Raw genomic sequence first — 8437 nt, 5'->3', positions numbered from 1 at the left:
CCTCCCTCATATTTTACACAAAATTAACTCAAAAAATTAAATCACAAACCTAAATGCAAAATACAAAAGAATAAAACTTCTAGAAAGAAAACATACAAAAAAATCCATGTGACCATGATTTGGGCAATGAAAAAATTGATGAATTGTACTTTATCAAAATTAAAAACATTTGCTCTTCAAAATACACTGTTGAAAGCATGAGAGAAAAAAACAAGCCACAGACCAGGAGAAAAATATTTTTAAACCATGTATCTCATAAAGGACTTGTATCTAGAAGGCATCAGGAATTCTTAAAGCTCAGCAATAGGAAAACACACAATCCAATTTAAAAATGGGCTGAAGATCTGAACAGACATTTCACCAAAGATATACAGATAACAAAAGCATATAAAAAGATGCTCAACACCATTTGTCCTTGGGGAAATGCAAGTTAAGATAACAAAGAGACACTACTACACACCTATGAGAATGGCTACAATCCAAGCAAGAGACAATACCAATTGCTGGTTAGGATATGGAGCAAGAGGAACTCTCTCTTACTGCTGATGGGGATGCAAAATGGTGCAGCCACTTTGGAAGACAGTTTGACCCTTTTGTACAAAGTTAAACACAGACTTAACATACAACTCAGCAATCATACTGCCAGGCATCACCCAGCAGATCTGAACATTTATGTCGACATAAAAACGTGCATGCAAATGTTTATTGCAGCAAAGCAAGGATACAGTGCCAATATGTGTGGGTTTAGTTAACACAATATTGTGCAAATCAAGACCAGCCTGTTTTGGATTTATTACTTCCTGTCTTGGAGCTTCATTTTCCCCCAACAAGGGGAGTGACCTGAGGATTTCTAAGTATATCCTACCCTGCTGTTGAGGGACTCAGGTATCTATAGATGTCCCCAGGTGAAGCCCGAATATCACCTTGACCTGGCTTCACACTTAGGGTTGCCAGATTTCACAAATAAAAATATAGAACACTCGGTAAAATTTGAATTTCAGGTAACAATACATAATTTTCTATTATGTCCTTGTACTATCTGGAACCTACGTGTCCTAAAAACAAATTTGTCGTTTATCTGAAATTCAGCTTCAACTGGGCCTCCTGTATTCGATCTGGCAATCTTCTTCACACTCCTACCCCTGGGAGCCTCCCTGCTCTCCCTCCACATCCATTTACCTACATTGCTTTCAAAATAAACACCTCGGGCAGCGGGGACTAAAGCACTGATTTCAAATCCCTGCCGCATAACAGCATCACATTCACTTTCGTGGGCCAGGAACCCAAGTTGGAAACCAGGGCCCAAGGACCAAAGGAAGCTGGAGGCGAGGAAGTGGGAGAAATGGGAGGGCATCTTAGGTTTTGGTCTTAGGTTAGATTCTCAACTTCAGCTGAACACTGGGAGCTTGAAAGAATATCAGTGCTTGGATCTGGCCTGGGTGTTGGGAATTTTTTAAGCTCCCCTTCGGTCACTTCCAGTTCATCACAAGTCCCTGAGGCCAGCGCACATGCAAGAGGTGGGCTATTAGACTCACTCTCTTGATGGGACAAATGTCAAAGAACTTGTCATTGTATGTTAAAACCCCCAAACGTACCATTTGAAAAAAAAGGTCTCTGGGATTCGTTCCCTATTCTACACTCCACCAGCCCCAGCTACCATCACTGCTCACCCAGAAGAGTCTGGTGGCCTTTTCGGCAGCGTCTCCCTGCCTTCCGTTGCCCACCCCATCTATCCCACCCCTGAACTGGAGTCTCAAGCTCAGAACTATTCATGGTAACCTGACCATCCTAGGGCTCCAGAAGGCCTGGGAGGCCCACACAGGCTGGCCTTTGTGCCTCTTGCCCTGTCCAGCTCCCCAAGCTCAGAGGCAAAGCCAATCTCACCTACAAACCCCTGCTCCCCTGCGCTGCGCATTGCTTAGCTCTCAAATTACAGGCATATCTCCCCTTGACAAGGAACTCTTGCTCCCTCCTTCAGGACTTTCTTCAGACCCTCCTCTGGGAAACCTTCTCTGAGCACACAAAGGTGGGTCAAACACAGCACCCCATATGTCCCTTGACTACACACAGGCCCTTTCACAAATTCTCTCTTCACTTGGTATTGAAGTGTAACGTTCATGCAGAAAAATGCACACATCCTGTGCATAGTCTGATGAATGTTCATGAAGTCAGCATACCTATATAACCAGCTTTCAGATCAAGAAAATAGAACATTTGGGGGGGGGGGTGGAGCAAGATGGCGGAGGAGTAGGAGACCTGGATTTCGTCTGGTCTCAGGAATTCAACTGAATAGGGATCAAACCATTCTCAACACCCATGAACTCAACAGGAGACCGAAGAAGAGAGTAGCAACAACTCTCTGAACAGAGAAGCGACCACTTACTGGAAGGTAGGACGTGCGGAGAAGTGAATCCAAGGCGATATTCGGGAGGAGAGAAGGCGGGGGAGGGGGCCTCCGTCGGCCGCTTCTGGCAAGTGATAGAGCCGCGGAGCCCAAAATCGGACCTTCTAGAAGTCGGCTCCACTGAGGGACGTCGCTCCAGTGGCTCAGCGGGGGGTGGAATCCTCGCAGGACAGTGTGGTCGCAGGACCCTCGGGGTCACAGAAAGACTGGGGGTGCCTGAGTGCGGCAGAGCTCCCAGGTATTGGACTGCAAAAGCCAGCTGCAGAGACGGAGCCGAGGCGCGGGCTCTCAGCTCGGGGTTGCCATACACTGTGATCCGCAGCACAGTTGGGCCACTACTCCTCCAGCAGGGACCCAACAAGCAGCAGATCTGGGGAGATTCCCCTTCCACCCCTGGGAGGAGCGGCGCGGGAGTGCACCGCAGGGATCTGCTGGATTTGGAGACTCCACACGGGGTCGGGTGCCAGAGATAGAAACGCTCGGTCACAGGCCGGGTGAGCACGGAGTGCGGCCGGAGACCGGGGAGACGGGAGTGACTGCTTTTCTCTGGGGGCGCACTGAGGAGCGGGGCCCCGAATTCTCGGCTCCTCCCGGCGGAGATTGGGAGGCCACCATTTTCACTCTGTTCCTCCAAAGCTGTACTGAGTGCTTGCAGGGAACAAAAGCTCCCGAGAGCAAACCCGAGCAGCTTGCTTAGCCCCTACCGACAATGGCGGGGCAATTCCGCCTCCGACAAAGACATTTGGGAACCACAGCAACAGGCCCCTACCCCAGAAGATCAGCACGAACAGCCAGCAAGCGAAGACCAAGTTTACTGATCAAGGAGAACGGGAGAACTCCAGCGCTAGGGGAATACTGCACATAGAATTCATGACTTTTTTACCATGATTCATTAGTTTTTCAAAGTTAATTTTTTTAACTTTTTTTTTGAATTTTTCTTTTTCCCTTTTTCAACCAACATCTTGTCAATCCCTTTTTTTTAAAAAAAAACATTTTTTATTTTTCTTTTTTAGAGTCATATTTTATCCCTTCATAGTAGTTACCCTTATTTTTGGCATATATATATAAGTTGTTCTCTCTTTAAAATTTTGAGATACAGTTTCTTCTAACAGATCAAAATATACCCTAAATCACTGGTGTATGGCTTTGTTCTAGTCTCCTGCCTGATCACATTCTCTCCCATTTTTTTTAAATCTTCTTTCTTTTTTCAAACAACTTCTTCTCTTATCAATTCCTTTTATAAAATCTTTTATAATTTTCATCTTTACAGTTATCTTCCATCCCTTCATTGTATCAACCCTTAATTTGTACATATATAAGTCTTTCTTCCTTTAAAATTTTAGGAGGCACTTTCTTCTAACAGACCAAAATACACCCAAAATCCAGTGTGTGGCACTGATCTATGCACTGGCCTGGTCATATGTGATCATATTCTGTTTTTTTTTGTTTTGTTCTGTTTTTGTTTGTTTTTATCTTTTTCTTTTTCTTTTTTTTTCCTCCTCTTTCTTTTTTCTATCTTTCCCTTCCTTTTCCCCTGGTTTCAGGTCTTTTCTGATTTGTATACAGTATATTTGCTGGGGACATTGTAAACCTGTTAGCATTTTGTTCTCTCATTCATCTATTCTCCTCTGGACAAAATGACAAGACGAAAAAAATCACCTCAGCAAAAAGAACAAGAGGTAGTACTGTCTGCCAGGGACCTACTCATTAGGGATATTAGTACAATGTCAGATCTAGAGTTCAGAATCGTGACTTTAAAGGTACTAGCTGGGCTTGAAAAAAGCGTGGAAGTTATTAGAGAAACCCTTTCTGGAGAAATAAAAGAACTAAAATCTAACCAAGTTGAAATCAAAAAAGCTATTAATGAGGTGCAATCAAAAATGGGGGCACTAACTGCTAGGATAAATGAGGCAGAAGAGAGAATCAGCGATATAGAAGACCAAATGATGGAAAATAAAGAGGCTGAGAAAAAGAGAGAGAAACAACTACAGGATCATGAGGCCAGAATTCGAGGGATAAGCGGTATGATAAGATGAAACAATATTAGAATAATTGGGAACCCAGAAGAAGAAGAAAGAGAGAGAAGGGCAGAAGGTATATTGGAGCAAATAATAGTAGAGAACTTCCCTAATGTGGGGAAGGAAACAGGCATCAAAATCCAGGAGGCACAGAGAACCCCTCTCAAAATCAATAATAATAGGTCAACACCCCGACATCTAATAGTAAAACTTACGAGTCTCAGAGACAGAGAGAAAATCCTGAAAGCAGCTCGGGAGAAGAGATATGTAACCTACACTGGTAGAAACATTAGATTGGCAACAGACCTATCCACAGAGACCTGGCAGGCCAGAAAGGACTGCCATCATAACTTCAGAGCACTAAACGAGAAAAATATGCAGCCAAGAATACTATATCCAGCTAGGCTGTCATTGAAAATAGAAGGAGAGATAAAAAGCTTCCAGAACAAACAAAAACTAAAGGAATTTGCAAACACAAAACCAGCCCTACAAGAAATATTGAAAGGGGTCCTCTAAGCAAAGAGAGAGCCTAAAAGCAGCATAGATCAGAAAGGAACACAGACAATATACAGTCACAGTCACCTTACAGGCAATAAAATGGCACTAAATTCATCTCTTTCAATAGTTACCCTGAATGTAAATGGGCTAAATGCCCCAATCAAAAGACACAGGCTATCAGATTGGATTAAAAAACAAGACCCATCCATATGCTGTCTGCATGAGTATCTTGCAGACTCATTTTAGACCCAAAGACACCCCCAGATTGAAAGTGAGGGGGTGGAAAACCATTTACCATGCTAATGGACACCAAAAGAAAGCTGGGGTGGCAATCCTTCTATCAGACAAACTAGATTTTAAAACAAAGACTGTAATAAGAGATGAAGAAGGACACTATATCTTACTTAAAGGGTCTATCCAACAAGAAGATCTAACAATTGTAAATATCTATGCCCCTAACATGGGAGCTGCCAATTTTATAAGGAAATTAATAACACAATCAAAGAAACACATTGACAACAATAAAATAATAGTGGGGGACTTTAACAGCTCCCTGGCTGAAATGGACAGATCATCAAAGCAAAAGATCAACAAGGAAATAAAGACTTTAAATGACACACTGGACCAAATGGACTTCACAGACATATTCAGAACATTGCATCCCAAAGCAACGGAATATACATTCTTCTCTAGTGCCCATGGAACATTCTCCAGAATTGATCACATCCTAGGTCACAAATCAGGTCTCAATCGGTACCAAAAGATTGGGATTATTCCCTGCATCTTTTCAGACCACAGTGCTTTGAAACTAGAACTCAATCACAAGAGGAAAGTCGGAAAGAACTCAAATACATGGAGGCTAAAGAGCATCCTACTAAAGAATGAATGGGTCAACCAGGAAATTAAAGAAGAATTAAAAAAATTCATGGAAACCAATGAAAATGAAAACACAACTGTTCAAAATCTTTGGGATACAGCAAAGGCAGTCCTAAGAGGAAAGTATATAGCAATACAAGCCTTTCTCAAGAAACAAGAAAGGTCTCAAATACACAACCTAACCCTACACCTAAAGGAGCTGGAGAAAAAAACAGCAAATAAAGCCTAAACCCAGCAGGAGAAGAGAAATCATAAAGATCAGAGCAGAAATCAATGAACTAGAAACGAAAAGAACAGTAGAACAGATCAACGAAAGTAGGAGCTGGTTCTTTGAAAGAATTAACAAGATTGATAAACCCCTGGCCAGACTTATCAAAAAGAAAAGAGAAAGGACCCAAATCAACAAAATCATGAATGAAAGAGGAGAGATCACAACCAACACCAAAGAAATACAAACAATTATAAGAACATATTATGAGCAACTCTATGCCAGCAAATTAGATAACCTGCAAGAAATGGGTGCATTCCTAGAAATGTATCAACTACCAAACCTGAACCAGGAAGAAATAGAAAACCTGAACAGACCTATAACCACTAAGGAAATTGAAGCAATCATCAAAAATCTCCCAACAAACAAAAGCCCGGGGCCAGATGGCTTCCCAGGGGAATTCTACCAAACATTTAAGAAGAATTAATACCTATTCTCCTGAAACTGTTCCAAAACATAGAAATGGAAGGAAAACTTCCAAACTCATTTTAGGAGGCCACCATTACCTTGATCCCAAAACCAGACAAAGACCCCGTCGAAAAGGAGAATTACAGACCAATATCCTTGATGAACATGGATGCAAAAATTCTCACCAAAATACTAGCCAATGGGATCCAACAGTACATTAAAAGGATTATTCACCATGACCAAGTGGGATTTATCCCTGGGCTGCAAGGTTGGTTCAACATCCGCAAATCAATCAACGTGATACAATACATTAACAAAAGAAAGAACAAGAATCATAGGATCCTCTCAATAGATGCAGAAAAAGCATTTGACAAAGTACAGCATGCTTTCTTGATCAAAACTCTTCAGAGTATAGGGATAGAGGGTACATACCTCAATATCATAAAAGCCATCTATGAAAACCTACAGTGAATATCATTCTCAATGGGGAATAGCTGAGAGCTTTTCCCCTAAGGTCAGGAACGCGGCAGGGATGTCCACTATCACCACTGCTATTCAACATAGTATTAGATGTCCTAGCCACAGCAATCAGACAACAAAAAGAAATCAAAGGCATCCAAATCGGCAAAGAGGAAGTCAAACTCTCACTCTTTGCAGATGATATGACACTGTATGTGGAAAACCCAAAAGACTCCACCCCAAAACTGCTAGAACTCATACAGGAATTCAGTAAAGTAGCAGGCTATAAAATCAATGCACAGAAATCAGTGGCATTCCTATACACCAACAACAAGACAGAAGAGAGACAAATCAAGGAGTCGATCCCATTTACAATTGCACCCAAAACCATAAGATACCTAGGAATAAATTTAACCAAAGAGACAAAGGATCTGTGCTCAGAAAACTATAAAATACTCATGAAAGAAATTGAAGAAGGCACAAGGAAATGGAAAAACGTTCCATGCTCATGGACTGGAAGAACCAACATTGTGAAGATGTCAATGCTACCTAGAGCAATCTACACATTCAATGCAATCCCCATCAAAATACCATCCACTTTTTTCAAAGAAATGGAACAAATCATCCTAAAATTTGTATGGAACCAGAAGAGACCCCGAATAGCCAGAGGAATATTGAAAAAGAAAAGCAAAGCCGGTGGCATCACAATTCCAGACTTCCAGCTCTATTACAAAGCTGTCATCATCAAGACAGTATGGTACTGGCACAAAAACAGACACAGAGATCCATGGAACAGAATCGAGAGCCCAGAAATGGACCCTCAACTCTATGGTCAACTCATCTTTGACAAAGCAGGAAAGAATGTCCAATGGCAAAAAGACAGTCTCTTCAACAAATGGTGTTGGGAAAATTGGACAGCCACATGCAGAAGAATGAAACTGGACCATTTCCTTACACCACACACAAAAATAGACTCCAAATGGTTGAAAGACCTAAATGTGAGACAGGAGTCCATCAAAATCCTAAAGGAGAACACAGGCAGCAACCTCTTCGACCTCAGCCGCAGCAACTTCTTCCTAGAAACTTCGCCAAAGGCAAGGGAAGCAAGGGCAAAAATGAACTATTGGGATTTCATCAAGATAAAAAGCTTTTGCACAGCAAAAGAAACAGTCCACAAAACCAAAAGACTACCGACAGAATGGGAGAAAATATTTGCAAAGGACATAGCAGATAAAGGGCTAGTATCCAAAATCTATAAAGAACTTATCAAACTTAACGCCCAAAGAACAAATAATCCAACCAAGAAATGGGCAGAAGACATGAACAGACATTTTTCCAAAGAAGACATCCAAATGGCCAACAGGCACATGAAAAAGTGCTCAGCATCACTCGGCATCAGGGAAATCCAAATCAAAACGTCAATGAGATACCACCTCACACCAGTCAGAATGGCTAAAATTAACAAGTCAGGAAACGACACATGTTGGGGGGGATGTGGAGAAAGGG

This window comes from Eumetopias jubatus, unplaced genomic scaffold (assembly GCF_037043125.1).
Source record: "Eumetopias jubatus isolate StellerSeaLion01/CBP00866 unplaced genomic scaffold, mEumJub1_p1.0 scaffold_10, whole genome shotgun sequence".
Classification (NCBI taxonomy): Eukaryota; Metazoa; Chordata; class Mammalia; order Carnivora; family Otariidae; genus Eumetopias; species Eumetopias jubatus.
Note: the sequence above shows the minus strand (reverse complement) of the source record.